The sequence below is a fragment of the Dendrobates tinctorius genome, unplaced genomic scaffold (assembly GCF_039654945.1).
Source record: "Dendrobates tinctorius isolate UK_male_01 unplaced genomic scaffold, ASM3965494v1 ptg000103l, whole genome shotgun sequence".
Classification (NCBI taxonomy): domain Eukaryota; kingdom Metazoa; phylum Chordata; class Amphibia; order Anura; family Dendrobatidae; genus Dendrobates; species Dendrobates tinctorius.
Window position 1 is genome coordinate 20,955,869 of NW_027361771.1, and position 18,159 is coordinate 20,974,027.

General features: G+C 44.4%; 1 protein-coding gene across 4 annotated transcripts in view; it reads left to right on the forward strand.

The window, feature by feature from the left end:
- Nucleotides 1–18,159, forward strand: part of ASPSCR1 (ASPSCR1 tether for SLC2A4, UBX domain containing) — a 162,166-nt gene that overhangs the window by 4,425 nt on the left and 139,582 nt on the right. The window lies entirely within an intron of this gene.

Genomic DNA, 18,159 nt, shown 5'->3' on the forward strand with positions numbered 1-18,159 from the left:
ACGGGTTAGCCCCCCCAACTTTGAAATTTGCCATTTTTTGGATGGATTCTGATAGATATTCATTAGATCCGGTTTGATCAGCAAAAATTAACGTTAGATCTCCTTTCGTTCCCGAGATATTGGGGGTGTCAGGTGGGGGGTTAGGTACGGGTTAGCCCCCCCAACTTTGAAAATTGCCGTTTTTTGGATGGATTCTGATAGATATTCGTTAGATCCGGTTTGATCAGGAAAAAATAACGTTAGATCTCCTTTCGTTCCCGAGATATTGGGGGTGTCAGGTGGGGGGTTAGGTACGGGTTAGCCCCACCAACTTTGAAATTTGCCGTTTTTTGGATGGATTCTGATAGATATTCGTTAGATCCGGTTTGATCAGCAAAAAATAACGTTAGATCTCCTTTCGTTCCCGAGATATTGGGGGTGTCAGGTGGGGGGTTAGGTACGGGTTAGCCCCCCCCAACTTTGAAAATTGCCGTTTTTTGGATGGATTCTGATAGATATTCGTTAGATCCGGTTTGATCAGCAAAAATTAACGTTAGATCTCCTTTCGTTCCCGAGATATTGGGGGTGTCAGGTGGGGGGTTAGGTACGGGTTAGCCCCCCCAACTTTGAAAATTGCCGTTTTTTGGATGGATTCTGATAGATATTCGTTAGATCCGGTTTGATCAGCAAAAATTAACGTTAGATCTCCTTTCGTTCCCGAGATATTGGGGGTGTCAGGTGGGGGGTTAGGTACGGGTTAGCCCCCCCAACTTTGAAATTTGCCGTTTTTTGGATGGATTCTGATAGATATTCGTTAGATCTGGTTTGATCAGCAAAAATTAACGTTAGATCTCCTTTTCGTTCCCGAGATATTGGGGGTGTCAGGTGGGGGGTTAGGTATGGGTTAGCCCACCCAACTTTGAAATTTGCCGTTTTTTGGATGGATTCTGATAGATATTCGTTAGATGCGGTTTGATCAGCAAAAATTAACGTTAGATCTCCTTTCGTTCCTGAGATATTGGGGGTGTCAGGGGGGGTTAGGTACGGGTTAGCCCCCCCAACTGTCACGTCGCCGCCAGACTTGGGGCCTGCTGTTCCGGTCGCGGCCACTAGGAGGCGCCGGACCGCCACTTCGTCGTCAGACTCAGGGACGGCTGTTCCTGCCTCGGCCGCTGGGAGGGGCCGTGGTTCCGTCGCATCAGACTCAGGACCTACTGTCCCAGCTTTAGCCTCTAGGAGGCGCCGGTCTGTCACGTTGCCTTTTAATTCGGGGTCTGCTGTTCTGGGCGCGGTCACTAGGAGGCGCCATGATTCGCCCGTGAGTTATGGTGCTGACAGAGTAAGGGCACCTGTGCAGGCATCTGGTGGACGCAGCCTCCGCCCCTCTGTCAGTCATCAGAAGGTTACTGCTTCATCATCTGGCCTGGTCCTGGGGGCGGTACTGATGACATCAGCAGTCCCGGAACCTGTGAGGGGTGACCTGATCCCTCAAATACCTTGGGACTGGTCTTGCAAGCCGCCGGATATATTCTTGGTTCCCCTGCGTGTTACTGTGTGAATTGCTATAGTTGAATAACGCTGACCTTGGCCTGGACTTCTGACTCTGCTTCTGCCTAACGATTCTGTACCTCTGCTGCCCTCCTGATTTATGACTCTGACCTTGGCCTGGACTTCTGACTCTGCTTCTGCCTAACGATTCTGTACCTCTGCTGCCCTCCTGGTTATGACTCTGACCTTGGCCTGGACTTCTGACTCTGCTTCTGCCTAACGTTTTTGTACCCTGCTGCCCGACTGGTTTAGACCCGGATACTACCACGTTTTTGTCCTGTATTGGAACTCCCTCTCTAGCGACCGTCCTGCTCTGGCCACTGCTCCTATTCAGACAGCACCTCCTGGGCTCTGCTATAAATCCAGATCCCTGTATAGGGGTAAAGGGTATCTGTGTTTCTCAGGGTGCTGTCTGGCTGCAGCCCAGACCGCAGACGGACGTTACACCAACTTTGAAATTTGCCGTTTTTTGGATGGATTCTGATAGATATTCGTTAGATCCGGTTTGATCAGCAAAAATTAACGTTAGATCTCCTTTCGTTCCCGAGATATTGGGGGTGTCAGGTGGGGGGGTTAGGTACGGGTTAGCCCCCCCAACTTTGAAATTTGCCGTTTTTTGGATGTATTCTGATAGATATTCGTTAGATCCGGTTTGATCAGCAAAAGTTAACGTTAGATCTCCTTTCGTTCCCAAGATATTGGGGGTGTCAGGTGGGGGGTTAGGTACGGGTTAGCCCCCCCTACTTTGAAATTTGCCGTTTTTTGGATGGATTCTGATAGATATTCGTTAGATCCGGTTTGATCAGCAAAAATTAACGTTAGATCTCCTTTCGTTCGCGAGATATTTCCGATCTTTTTCTGGGGGGGGAGCTAACCCGTAGCTGTCTGAATGCAAAATCCTACAGAGACAAGTAGCGGGAGGGAAAATTCATTGTGGCGGTCTGGACTAGAAATAGGCAAAGCAAATGACCCCAGTAACAGCAAACGTCGCATGTGACCACTGGATATAAGGCCTCTTTCACATGATCTTAGTTTTGTCGTGTAATACGCTGTGTTTTTCACGCATGTGTATTTCACAATAAAATGTTCCCATTGAAACCGATGCGTTTATTCTCATATGCGTTATTTTCACGCATACGCAAATGCGTGTAAAAAAAACAATTACAACATGTTCTATTTTGTAGCATATTACACGATTAGCCCATTAATACAAATCACTGGGCTGCGTGAAATAAGATGGGAAATGCGCAGTGACAACGCTGCATTTTTAACGCGCGCAGTACGCATATGATCGTGTGAAAGAGGTCTAAAGGTAACATAACCACTAGTGCGGTCTGCAGAGCGCCCGTGTAGCTAGTTTCTGCCTATGTATGGTCACTGTATAGGAGTAATATTGGTCTTTGCATGGTGTTTTATTCAGTCACAGTATGGCAGTATTATTTCATTACTACGTTGGTAAAACTCTCATCAGAGTGGGGGCAAGTAGGAAATCTTGGGTGAGTTCCCACATTTTTTTGCCAGAACTTGACCCCTGGTAGTAGCTGATCTGTAATCCAATGTGAGCATGTGATGTATGGTGCTGAAGGGGTTCCCTGGGATTTCCCCAGGCTGCAGAACGCTGGTTGGGTAACGTCACCCCCCCAGCGGGAAAGCTCAGGGAATCCTTACAGTGCCACAACAGAGGGATGCCGGTGAGCAGTGCTCCCCTGCACATCGTCCTCCCGCTTCGCTGCAGCGGCACGGGTACTCATGGCCTCCCTTGCTGTCCTGTGGGTCTTGTACTGCAGGGCTCGTCTGTGGTTCCTGGCGTTTCCCCGGCATAGGACACTGGAGGGGCGACGTCACCCCGCCAGCAGGAGACACCAAGGAACCCCTGCAGTACCACATTCAGAGTTTAATTCCGGCTCAGAGAAAACAGGTGTCATATTTAAGCAGTGTGAACTTAGCCTACGTCAGCAGATAAACGTTGATATGCGTCTATGACTTATCAAAAGTTACCTGAAAGCTAAATACAGGGCAGGAAAAGCAACAGGTGGGATAGCGGCGGAACAGAGGAACGCAGCATGATGGAGCCGATCACATGCTCATCCGCTCCCTAAGCACTGCATGATGCCACTGAAAACCACATGTGGAAAAACCAGGTGGGGCAATGGCTTGAAAACCCACTTAGCTCCTTTTACATTTGCATGTAGTTTTATCAACACCATGTCTCCACTTTTGAGTGATTTTGATCCCACCCTCTGTTTGACCCTGTGTGTGACCCTTTGGATGTTCAGCTTCACTTTAGTCATAAGAGCAGGCAGAGAAACACATCCTCGTATAAGTGTGTTCACTAAATGTGAAGGTCGGTATTGATGTCCTACGTATGGCATATTTCTATGCAGGAAGGTCTGATCTGCTGTGTGTAATTGTCCTATCTGTGCATGAGTGTGTGTATGGATCTGCTGGTCAGTGTATGCAGATATGGATGGCGGCAGGAGAATGGATGTACAGAGCTGTGTGTTAGGAAATTAAATCCCACTTTAAGCACATAAGTGCACAATAGGAAAAGGTGCCAAGTAGCTGCCACCAGTCCTTTACTTCAAGCCTCCCCATTACGTTATTTGTGTTGGCCAATTTATTCATATATAGGATATTAGTCATTCACACGAGTGTAGAATGCTTCACTGAAATGCTGAGAACTGGCAGCAGAGCTGGGTCTAGTGACCACAGACCCCATGACCGGCCTAGTCGTGCTATTAGATAGCTGGCATGCGCCCAGTTCCGGGCGCTGCAGCACCCAGATGGCACCTCGGAGTGGAGCGCCACTGGTGTCATTATTCTGTGTGTCTGCAGGACAATACATGTCTGCTGCCAGCTGCATAGGGCAGCATTAGGTGGAAGATTCCCTTTAAGCACACCAACATATATAAATCCAAAAGAGAAAGAAGCATGATGCCCACTAAAGAGGCATTCCCAGCCTGATGGGTGTGCAGAGGCAGGCCGTCTGAGGCAGCTAATTATCTCATCTGTCTCCTCCTCCAGCTTATGTGTTCAGATGGCGGACATCATCCAGTATACTTGAGGAACTCCCATGCTGGCACTGTTCTCTTCCATGCAGGCTCATGTGCAGATTGCAAGTACACGAGAGTGTGCCAGATGTCAGCGATCCGACCACCTCCAGCTCATGAACCAGAGGAGGTGCCAGAGTCGGCGGCCTGAAACTGCATAGAAAATTATTAATTCTCTGAGGGGCAGACAACAGGCAGTGCTCTGACCATCAGTGAATGACAACAAGAATAAGGCTGCTAGCAGCATTCTCTCCCCACTACTTTCCCACCCAGTCTTACGATGACATGACGGGACGGTGAAGTAGTGGGGAAACAAAAAATTGTAATGATAGTCCGATTCAAAGTGAATGGGACCGTCACCTCACCTTTTTTCTTTCCTGCCATGATGGCAGTCATTGATAGGGAAAAATTGTGAGCATGGACACAGCGTTATAGAGTATCTGAACCTTTACTCTGCATTCTGTCATGCTGTGTCTGATGCCCACAGCATGACAGAAAACGGTGTGCAGCTGTGCTCCAGGCCTCCTGCAGCCCGCCGTGCTGCTGCAAAAGCAACGTCCCTCCTCCTCCCTCCACCAGAGCCAGGAATCGCTTGACTGATCTGGCAAAATGCTAAATGAGTCAAGGTCCTCGCTCCGGGGCAGGCCAGGAGTGGCTGTGATGCGGCCGCTTCCTGGAATGAAGGCCACGCCCCCTGCAACATCACATGATGCAGCAGACTGCTGTGTCACGTGACGTCTGCTCTTGGCCCATTCAATGGCTGTGGGTGGGTGGGCTTCAGCGGCAGTGGGCGTTATGCCTAATGACCTGGTTCATCACCAGGTCATTGAAGGTTTCCACTCACCAGATTCGGCGGGGGTAGGGGGGCCCCCGACCGGTGCAGCGGCATTGGCGGACAGATGTCCCGCCGCACTGCCGCACATACCTTACTGTCATGCTGTGGCCAGGAAAAAAATAAATAAAAAAAAGGTTCCGGTACCCTTTAAACAAAATCTATTTTTTGATGACAGTTCAACTTTACAATGAAATTCCAACCAAAACACTGAGATGTCCATGGTGTATTGGCGATTAAGTAGGATCACTTTCCATGTTACATGCAGTAATGTTTATTTGAAACTATTATTATTTATTTCTATAGCGCCATTAATTCCATGGTGCTGTACATGAGAAGGGGGGTTACATACAAAGTTATAGATATCGTTAACAGTAAACAGATTTACAATGACAGACTGGTACAGAGGGGAGAGGACCCTGTCCTTGCGGACTTACATTCTACGGGATAGTGGGGAAAAGACAGAAGGTCGGGGGTGCAGCAGCTCTGGTGGTGGTGAGGCGGCAGCTCAGGCGGTGGTGAGGCGGCAGAATGGTTAATGCAGGCTGTAAGCTTTCCTGAAAAGATGGGTTTTCAGGTTCTGTTTGAAGGATCCGAGGGTGGTGGATTCTGGAAATATTTTTGAGTTGCAGGTGACAGGAGGTGGCAAGAGATTGGATGTGCGGTTTGAAAGACAAGGCAGAGTCGAGAGTTACTCCAAGGCAGCAGATTTCAGGTGCGGGAGAGAACATGATGCCATTTACCATAATAGAAAGATCGGGTAGGGAAGATACATGAGGTGGAGGAAAGATAATGAGTTCAGTTTTGTCTACGTTGAGTTTTAGGAAGCGAGAGGTGAAAAATGAGGATATGGCTGATAGACACTCTGGGATTCTGGACAGCAGAAAGGTGACATCTGGGCCAGAGAGGTAGATCTGAATGTCATCTGCATACAGGTGGTACTGGAAGCCATGGGACTTTATGAGTTGTCCTAGGCCAAGAGTATAGATAGAAAAAAGTAGGGGCCCCAGGACAGAGCCTTGGGGGACTCCAACAGAGAGGGGGCGGGATGAGGAGGTAGTGTGGGAGTGGGAGACGCTGAATGTGCGGTCAGAAAGGTATGAGGAAATCCAGGATAGGGCGAGGTCTTTGATGCCAAAGGAAGAAAGAATCTATAGCAGGAGGCAGCGGTCAACTGTGTCAAAGGCAGAGGACAGGTCAAGAAGGAGGAGGATGGAGAATTGTCCGTTAGATTTGGCTGTTAGTAAGTCATTAGTAATTTTGGTCAGGGCAGTTTCAATGGAGTGGTGGGGGGTGGAAGCCAGATTGTATGATGTCAAGGAGGGAGTTAGATGAGTGGTGGGAGGAAAGTTGAGCATGGACATGCTATTCTAGGAGTTTGGAAGCAAACAGGAGCAGTGATATAGGGCGATAGCTGGGCATAGCAGTTGGGTCAAGGTTTGATTTTTTGAGGATGGGTGTTATGGTGGCATGTTTGAAGTCAGAGGGGAAGGTACCAGAAGTTAGGGATAGGTTGAAGAGATGGGTTAGGGCTGGAATGATCATGTTAGTGAGGTTGGGGAGCAGATGGGAAGGGATGGGGTCAAGTGCACAGGTGGTGAGGCGTGATTTGGAAAGGAGATGAGTAAGCTCTCCTTCAGTGATGTTGGAGAGGGAGGTTATTAGGGAGGGGCAGAGGTCTGGTATGTGGAGCGGTTGGGGTGGTGGAACTGTGAAGGTTTGCCTTATTTGGTCAATCTTGTTTTTGAAGTAGGTGGCAAAGTCCTCAGCAGAGATGAGGGGAGTTGGAGGTGGCAGTGGTGTGTGGAGGAGAGAGTCGAATGTGCTGAACAGTTGTTTTGGGTTGTGGGATAGTGAAGATACAAGGCTTGTGAAATAGGTCTGTTTATCAGAGGTGATGGCTGATTTAAAGGCAAGTGTAGCTTGTTTGAAAGCAGTGAAGTCGTCTGGCAGGCGTGTTTTCTTCCAACGCCACTCTGCGACCCTGGATGCTTGTCAAAGTTTTTTGGTGAGGTTGTTGTGCCAGGGTTGCCTATTGGTTTGTCGCACTTTAACATGCATGAGAGGAGCGACTGAGTCTATGGCTGATGTGAGGGTGGCATAACACTAACTAGACATATACCTTTTAATATCTTATTAGTGATAAGAAAAAAACATACTAGCTTATCCATTTAATTGTTTTCCTATTTTTGTTTTTAGATGCCACGAAAACCCTCTATTGATAGTCAGACATTAAAAAAAACATTAAAATTTTATCCTGGCATTTTCAATGCTAATGGACAGTTAAAGTCAGCCTCTGATCCTGAGGGAAGTATGTTCTCACCCCTCCTTGCAGAAATATAGCTCCTTGATGGAAGAATCAGAAACTTCCCAGGCTATATTTAAACCCAAACAGATACATGACTATGTATTTCAAAATGGGTATGATCTGCAGACGTTCTTACGTATGGAACATAACATCTTGCCTTAATCAAAAGATACAGAAATTAAGGAGTTGTGGCCTGACACAAGCACATCTGATGAAAACTCTTCAGAGGAACACTCTTCAGAGGGTGGCTTTGTGCGCACACAGGGACGAGAACCAACACTTCTATGGCATGTATTAATCCCTTATGACCAATACTTAGAGATCAAGCCCAAAACAGTGTTCTATAATGAGGGTGACAGCAAAAAGAGGCGCAGGGTGCTCAAAAAACACGCATGGACTTCTATTATAACAGAGGTTCTTTATAAACAGCATGGACTCCCATGTGCCTTCTCCTTTAGGAGGAACAAAGTTCGTATGGGTGAAGACAAAGCAAGAAAGTTCTTAACTGCAAATGGGCATTGCACAGAGTGCAAAGCAGCAGTGTATATTTCTGCAGAAGAGGAACCTAATCTGGGAAACCCTTTAATTCTTCATGTTCGAGCCCCTGACACAAGACCCATACCACACTCCAAAAAAAATCAGTTGACAGGTGAGAAGAGAAGGAAACTTGGAGAAGAAATGTTAAAAACTTTACCCTCCAATTGGAGACGAGAAACAATTGATTCCAAAATAGCATTTGGAGAAAAGGAACCACCAACCATACCATCACTAAGAATTTGTCAAGATGCTAGGCAAGAAGCTATGGATAGGATGTTTGGTACACCAAAGTTGAAAGATCCAGTTTTATCACTGTCTCAGATGAAGAGTACTCATAAGTATGCAGGAGATATTCATACTATCTCATATGATGTTTTTTTTGTTCATTATTGGTCAAAGGAACAAATATATATTTTAAGAAGTATTGTTCAAAGCATTGCTTCCCTCGCATTCAAGTAGATGCCACAGGGAGTTTGGTATTAAAAATAAAACGAGAAAATAAATTGTCTGCTCATATTTTTTTATATGAGATTGTTATTAACTTTGAGAATACACAAATGAGTGTATCTCAAATGTTGAGTGAAACTCAAGATACTCCAACTATAACTTTTTGGCTGGAAAAATGGATAAAGAATGTACAGAAATTGCCTAAAGAATGTGTCTGTGACTTTTCTCATGCATTACTTGGTGCATTGTCACGAGCTCTAAATGACTGTAGCCTTAACACATACTTGAGGACTTGCTTGTTCCTCCTACTTGGCAATAAAAGTGAAAAACCGAAATGCTATATACGAGGAGATGTTGCCCACCTGATTAAAACTGTATGTCGGTGGAAGTGCTTTCCAAAAAATGCAAAACTTGTGAGGAAGTTCTATATACGATGTGTTGGACTTCTGGTCAAGTGTGAATCATTTGACATTCTTAAACAGCTTGTTCTCAGAACCTTTATTCTTTGTGTATCTGAGACAACAGGTAACGTCAGTGATCGTGAAAAATCAAAATATAAAACATCAAAGGCATACCTTTGCCATTGCATCGAGACTGGGAATGTGAGAATTATTGATGAGTATCTGGAGAATTGTCAGGAGACTGAAATACTCAGTGATGAAAATGAAAAGAACTATAGTGAGCCACTGTCAGGTTGGCTAAATGACATTGTGCAAGAAGCAGAAACTGCAAGTCTAGAACAAGGGGAACAGCCAAACCCTTACTTCTGTCCAGATTTTTCTCATAAACTAGTTCACCTTCTGAAGTATTTTCCTATTTGGACATCTGTGATGCAACCAGTTTTTAAATCACCAAATAAAACAGCCTCTTCTGCATCAGTTGAGGGAGATTTTGGCCTTTTGAAGAACTCCATTCTTCAGCATATTCAAACTCCAATGCGAGTTGACAAATTTGTTGCATTGCATTTAAGTGCTCTGTGTGGGCGCTCAAAAATGGCAGCTGCTGTACATGTCACAGAAAGTAACAGTTTAGTAACATTGCAAAAGGAAGAGGTCATCGATGAATCTGCCATAGACAAACATGGGCAGCAGGAAAAAAGTAATGAAAAAGAAGTGGTTAGTGAACACATAAAGAAACTGACAGACACTCTCCTGCCTCTTCAACAATTTATGAAAGAAACAAGTGTTTTAGAAAGTAGGAACACGGAACAGAGTGTGGTAGAGCTTAGGGAAGAAAAATGTTGGCGCGGTAAAACCAACTCTCAATTGAAAATTGTACATACTCCCATAGCACAAAATGAAGGTGATAACAAATCGTTGAAGTCCAAGGATTTACTTTCCCCACTGAACATACCTTTCAAGAAGAGACCAACATATTTAACGCCGTATCCAAATATATGTCAAATAATTGATGATCCTTGTTCACGAAAACTTTTAGGTATCCTGCGCAATGGGAATCTCTTGAACACCATTAATATAAATAATAACGTGTATAAGGTCAATAATTCAATAATACTTGCCCATTTGACTCTTTGCTTCATAGTTTGTCAACCATGTTTGTTGATTATGACTCATACAGAAACTTCATAACTAACTCAGAAAACCCATTTTTGGGTGTTGTTAAGTATTTTGTGGAATTTGGGGCAAATCAAAACATGTACAGAAAGAGAGCTCAGTTGATACAGGAAAATTACACAAGCCACACACTTCTAGGTGGAATTACGAGTTTGGATGCAGAAGATTACATTGGCCATATAGTAGAATTGTTTTTAAAAGACATCCCCAGGTCAACAGAAATATCTACATGTCAAAATGTCACATGTAAAAACAACAAAGAACGATGCAATATCTTTTGGCCAATCAACACTAATGATGTAAAACATGGTTTTGAGCGTGCTATGCAAATTTCATCTAAGGTCATTAATAAACCATGTACACCCAACTGCAGCCAACGTACTACGATTGTCTACAAACCAGGACCACATCTTATAATAGAGCCACGTGTTGGTTTACCGAGAAAGCAACGAATCTCTGAATTCCCCACTCAAGTGATCATATCAGATATACGTTATACATTAGGAGCCATTATAATGCATGTTCAAGGAAACCACTACATTTCATATTGTAGAAGAAAGGACAGTTGTTGGGAAGTTTACGACGACATGAGCTACTCTGTAAAAACGGTAGAACCAAATAAACTATGTGGAAATGCAGAAGTTGTAATATATGTTAAAATGTAGCTTTTCCTGTTTACAGGTAGAACAAATGAGTAAAGACAATCGCTCTTTAAAGAGTAGCTAAACTTTTAAGCAAGTTTACCTCTATTGTCTCCTCGGGCCTTGTTGTTATGACATTACTTAGTCCTGCAGCAGTACAGCGCTCCTGACCGCTGCATCGCACTCTGTCTCCCCAATGTCCACCAGATATTTCCTCTTGCTGGTGACTACATATGTAGTCACCCAAGATTGCACCAGAACTGATCAGAGCCTTCCTTTCCTTATTGCTAATCAGATTTCACAGGAAAGGAAGCCTCCGATTGGGGCTGATGCCATCTTGGGTGACTACACATGTAGACACTTGCCAGAGAAAATATTGGGTGGATGTCAGGGAGGCAGAGCGGGTGTGAATGGCAAGAACCATGGCTGATACCACAGTGTAGGAACACAAAACTGGCAGGACTAAGGTAAGTTAGAATGAGGGTGGGGAAGCCAATTGATTTAAACTGGTTTGAAAGTTTAGCTATTGTTTAAAACACTTCTTGTAAAGCTAAAGGGGGTTTTACACTAAGCGATATCGCTAGCAATATCGCTAAAACGTCACTGGTTTTGTGACGTTATAGCGATATTGCTTGCGATATCGCTATGTGTGATACTTACCAGCGACCGGCTCCCCCGCTGTCCATCGCTGATCGCGCGAGAATGTCCGGCTCCATTTCTCGTCGGGCGCTTCCTGCTGAGACTTCCTGCTGTGACGTCCAGCGACGCGTGGAGGCGGGCGGGAGGACGCAGGATCGCTGTGTGTGAATGGTAAGTATCGTGCGCTGCGTCGCTGCTGAATCGCTGTGAAGTCTTTCTGTATGAAAGCTCACTAGCGATCATTTAGCGATGCACCAGCGATCCTGACCGGGTGGGATCGCTGGTCGGATCGCTGGTGCATCGCTAAATGTAAAAGGGCCTTAAGGCTGGGGGTCAGGGGGGTTTCATTCAGCTCCTCTGTCAAAAATAAGAGGCTGAATACAGCAAAACAAAGACTTTTGCTTCCCCGATAACTTGAATAAGGATACAAGCCTTCTGAACTGCTCGTACTAGAAATGTTAAGGCTGCTTTAAAATAGGGGGGTAAAAAAAAGGCTGCATGTAGGAAAAAAAAAAAGTGCTAATATTTTGAGCACAAGCAGTTCAGTAAGTTACTGTCCCCATTCCATCAAACAGGGAAGCAGACTATGATATTTGGTTCTGTCCAGCCTCTCCTTTGGACAGAGAAGCTGAATATAACTATACGATGTCCTTGTGAACTCAGCCTACTCTAAGTGCATTTACAGACCATTTTCATATACTGTAACTGAAACCAAACTACATTTCAAAATTAGTTATATGTCAAAAGCAATAAGTAAAAAAAAATTTTAAAAAAAGAGGACTATCTGTTAATTCTCAAAGAGTAACTAAACTTTTCTATTTCATAAGTGGGCAGGGAGGGGGCATATATATTTACTTCTATATAGATGCAGGGTCTACAGATTCTGAAAGTGCCCCCAAGTTACACCGCCAACCATCCTCCGGATTTTTATTTCTTCAGCCGACTGGCTTAATCAGCCTGACTGACAAAAGGGAGAAAAGGGGAGAGCAATGTGACCGTGGTCCTGATTGGCTGGTTGCTGTTAGAGCTAGCAGCCAGCCAATCAGGAGTTTGGCCACAGTGCTAGCCATGCCCGTGATATCATGCAGATCATGGAAGAAAAGGAAATCTAGTGGACAGCTGTGGAAATTGTAAGGGGAAATTTGAAGGCACTTACAAGAGTCTTTAGACTCTGCATATAAATACAATACAGGTTAGTATGCAAATCTCAGTGGCTTTCACTGCCACACTATACCAACCAAGAAGAAACAAAAAAAAATGTAAATTTGCATGGATTTCTACAGACAATACATGTAATACAAGTAATAACCCTCACATACCCCCATCTTAAGCAATAATGCCCCCAAAGTCAGTAATGTTGCCTTCGCTTTGCTCTCCTGTGTGTCCCGAGTCCCACTCCTCACCACCTGCTGCACAGCAATATGTCTTACATGGCCGCAGGAGTGAGTGGCTGCATAGAGCTCATCATCCCGCTCACCTACAGGAGGGCTGCTGCTGTCTGATCCGACATCTGCAGTCTGGGTCAGGACGCTTAGGAGGCAGTGACACACAGCAGCGCTTGCCAAGCTCCTCACAGGCTGAGCACAGCTACAGCCTCTACTAGGAGCTAAGCCCGCCTCCGAGGACCGCCCCGACCGCCACACACTTCTTTCTATCCAAAGACGGTTCCTCCATTCCTAAGGAGGGTTTTTGTATGAGTGGAGAAAAACTATAAGGAAAATGGAGATAAATTTATTCAAATATGTTTAATCATAGAATACCAATAATAATTTACAATACATATTCACGAAAGATGTAGGCTGTATCTAAAGAATAGAAGGACTGAAAATTCCCATGAGTGCAAAGTAACTCAAACAAAGGAAAGAAGAAGAAGAACAGGAATGCCCCGATGTTGGGGTGATAGTGTTCTTTCTTTTGTTTGAGTTACTTTGCACTCATGGGAATTTTCAGTCCTCTTCTTTAGATACAGCCTACATCTTTCGTGAATATGTATTGTAAATTATTATTGGTATTCTATGAGATTAAACATTTGAATAAAATTATATCTAGTCACATTAGTAATTTTCTTTGTTTTTTGTATAAGTCAAACACCGATAACTCAGGAACTTCGTCTAGATGTTAAAATGTAGGTGTTATATTTATATTACAGGGATTTGCAGTCCTAAACTTTCAGGTTTTCACTGTTTAAATATCTATTTCTGTAAGGTATTACTTTTACTTGTGTTTTTGTACTAATAAGATTTATTTTTTTGATAATTAAATTGATTAAAAATGAGACCACATGAGGAGTTTTTGTTTAGTCTATGTACAGGCTTTTTTAACCCCTTGACGACCGCCCATTGACTTTTGCCAACGGGGCTAGCCGGGCCTTATTCATCCGCCATAGAGTTTTCACGTCGGGTGGGGAATGGCAGCCCCAGCTAGCCCCGTCGGCAATCGTGGGATCCCAGCTGTCCTACCGTCAGCTGGGATTCCAACCCCCAAAAATTAAATATTTTAATATTTATTCCACATGGTAAACACCATAAAAAATAAAAAAAGCCATAATTTCTATTTTTTTCACTGTTTGAGTCACAAAAAAAGGCATAAAACGCGATTAAAAAAATCGGATATACTCCAAAATGGTCCGAATAAGAACTACAACTCTTCCCGCAAAAAATGAGGCATCCCACAGCTCCGTAGTCAGACAAATAAAAGCGCTACGGGGCTGCGCATGCGGCGAGACCAAATCCTCTCCAATTATTTAAAAAAAAACATTTTACTTTTTAAAAGTAGTAAAAAGAAAAAAAATTACATAAATTTGGTTTTGGTGTGTCTGACCTGACACGGAGAATAAAGTTATTCTGCTATTTTTACCGCACGGGAAACTAACTAAAAATAAAACTCAAAAAACATTAGCGTAATTAATTTTTTTTTAAATTTTCCCTCTCCTAAAAAATAAATAAAATTTATACAAAACATTATATGCACTCCAAAGTGGTGCCAAGGAAAAATACAACTTGCTAGCTATGCAAAAAACAAGCCCCCTGTACTTTGAAATTTGCCGGTTTTTAAATGGATTCTGATAGATATTCGTTAGATCCGTTTGAGCAGCGGCGACTTCGACGGGGGCCAGTTGTGGGCAGCATCAGGACTTGACTGGCGATGTGTCGCGGCGAGGAAGGGGGACAGTGTGCTGCGAAGATTGCGAAGAGGCGGGCCTGTAGGCATCATGGGGGACGAGAATGACTGACTCGCTGACCGAACTTTCAGATTGTCCCACTCACTCACCACCTCCTCACTTCACTCTCTCTCTGTTGGTCTCCCCCAATTGGACCCCTCCTCTTCTCCATCTACACCTCAGGACCGCTGCTAAAACGGATCTAACAAATAACTATCAGAATCCATCCAAAAAACGGCAAATTTCAAATTAGGGGGGGGCTAACCCGTACCTAACCCCCCACCTGACACCCCCAATATCTCAGGAACGAAAGGAGATCTAACGTTAATTTTTGCTGATCAAACCGGATCTAACGAATATCTATCAGAATCCATCCAAAAAACGGCAAATTTCAAATTAGGGGGGGCTAACCCGTACCTAACCCCCCACCTGACACCCCCAATATCTCGGGAACGAAAGGAGATCTAACGTTAATTTTTGCTGATCAAACCGGATCTAACGAATATCTATCAGAATCCATCCAAAAACGGCAAATTTCAATTTGGGGGGGCTAACCCGTACCTAACCCCCCACCTGACACCCCCAATATCTCGGGAACGAAAGGAGATCTAACGTTAATTTTTGCTGATCAAACCGGATCTAACGAATATCTATCAGAATCCATCCAAAAAACGGCAAATTTCAAATTAGGGGGGGCTAACCCGTACCTAACCCCCACCTGACACCCCCAATATCTCGGGAACGAAAGGAGATCTAACGTTAATTTTTGCTGATCAAACCGGATCTAACGAATATCTATCAGAATCCATCCAAAAAACGGCAAATTTCAAATTAGGGGGTGCTAACCCGTACCTAACCCCCCACCTGACACCCCCAATATCTCGGGAACGAAAGGAGATCTAACGTTAATTTTTGCTGATCAAACCGGATCTAACGAATATCTATCAGAATCCATCCAAAAACGGCAAATTTCAAATTAGGGGGGGCTAACCCCCCACCTGACACCCCCAATATCTCGGGAACGAAAGGAGATCTAACGCTAATTTTTGCTGATCAAACCGGATCTAACGAATATCTATCAGAATCCATCCAAAAAAACGCAAATTTCATAGTTGGGGGGGCTAACCCGTACCTAACCCCCCACCTGACACCCCCAATATCTCGGGAACGAAAGGAGATCTAACGCTAATTTTTGCTGATCAAACCGGATCTAACGAATATCTATCAGAATCCATCCAAAAAACGGCAAATTTCAAATTAGGGGGGGCTAACCCGTACCTAACCCCCCACCTGACACCCCCAATATCTCGGGAACGAAAGGAGATCTAACGTTAATTTTTGCTGATCAAACCGGATCTAACGAATATCTATCAGAATCCATCCAAAAAACGGCAAATTTCAAATTAGGGGGGGCTAACCCGTACCTAACCCCCCACCTGACACCCCCAATATCTCGGGAACGAAAGGAGATCTAACGTTAATTTTTGCTGATCAAACCGGATCTAACGAATATCTATCAGAATCCATCCAAAAAACGGCAAATTTCAAATTAGGGGGGGCTAACCCGTACCTAACCCCCCACCTGACACCCCCAATATCTCGGGAACGAAAGGAGATCTAACGTTAATTTTTGCTGATCAAACCGGATCTAACGAATATCTATCAGAATCCATCCAAAAAACGGCAAATTTCAAATTAGGGGGTGCTAACCCGTACCTAACCCCCCACCTGACACCCCCAATATCTCGGGAACGAAAGGAGATCTAACGTTAATTTTTGCTGATCAAACCGGATCTAACGAATATCTATCAGAATCCATCCAAAAAACGGCAAATTTCAAATTAGGGGGGGCTAACCCCCCACCTGACACCCCCAATATCTCGGGAACGAAAGGAGATCTAACGCTAATTTTTGCTGATCAAACCGGATCTAACGAATATCTATCAGAATCCATCCAAAAAAACGCAAATTTCATAGTTGGGGGGGCTAACCCGTACCTAACCCCCCACCTGACACCCCCAATATCTCGGGAACAAAAGGAGATCTAACGCTAATTTTTGCTGATCAAACCGGATCTAACGAATATCTATCAGAATCCATCCAAAAAACGGCAAATTTCAAATTAGGGGGGGCTAACCCGTACCTAACCCCCCACCTGACACCCCCAATATCTCGGGAACGAAAGGAGATCTAACGTTAATTTTTGCTGATCAAACCGGATCTAACGAATATCTATCAGAATCCATCCAAAAAACGGCAAATTTCAAATTAGGGGGGGCTAACCCGTACCTAACCCCCCACCTGACACCCCCAATATCTCGGGAACGAAAGGAGATCTAACGTTAATTTTTGCTGATCAAACCGGATCTAACGAATATCTATCAGAATCCATCCAAAAACGGCAAATTTCAAATTGGGGGGGCTAACCCGTACCTAACCCCCCACCTGACACCCCCAATATCTCGGGAACGAAAGGAGATCTAACGTTAATTTTTGCTGATCAAACCGGATCTAACAAATATCTATCAGAATCCATCCAAAAAACGGCAAATTTCAAATTAGGGGGGGCTAACCCGTACCTAACCCCCACCTGACACCCCCAATATCTTGGGAACGAAAGGAGATCTAACGTTAATTTTTGCTGATCAAACCGGATCTAACGAATATCTATCAGAATCCATCCAAAAAACGGCAAATTTCAAATTAGGGGGGGCTAACCCGTACCTAACCCCCCACCTGACACCCCCAATATCTCGGGAACGAAAGGAGATCTAACGTTAATTTTTGCTGATCAAACCGGATCTAACGAATATCTATCAGAATCCATCCAAAAAACGGCAAATTTCAAATTAGGGGGTGCTAACCCGTACCTAACCCCCCACCTGACACCCCCAATATCTCGGGAACGAAAGGAGATCTAACGTTAATTTTTGCTGATCAAACCGGATCTAACGAATATCTATCAGAATCCATCCAAAAAACGGCAAATTTCAAATTAGGGGGGGCTAACCCCCCACCTGACACCCCCAATATCTCGGGAACGAAAGGAGATCTAACGCTAATTTTTGCTGATCAAACCGGATCTAACGAATATCTATCAGAATCCATCCAAAAAAACGCAAATTTCATAGTTGGGGGGGCTAACCCGTACCTAACCCCCCACCTGACACCCCCAATATCTCGGGAACGAAAGGAGATCTAACGCTAATTTTTGCTGATCAAACCGGATCTAACGAATATCTATCAGAATCCATCCAAAAAACGGCAAATTTCAAATTAGGGGGGGCTAACCCCCCACCTGACACCCCCAATATCTCGGGAACGAAAGGAGATCTAACGTTAATTTTTGCTGATCAAACCGGATCTAACGAATATCTATCAGAATCCATCCAAAAAACGGCAAATTTCAAATTGGGGGGGCTAACCCGTACCTAACCCCCCACC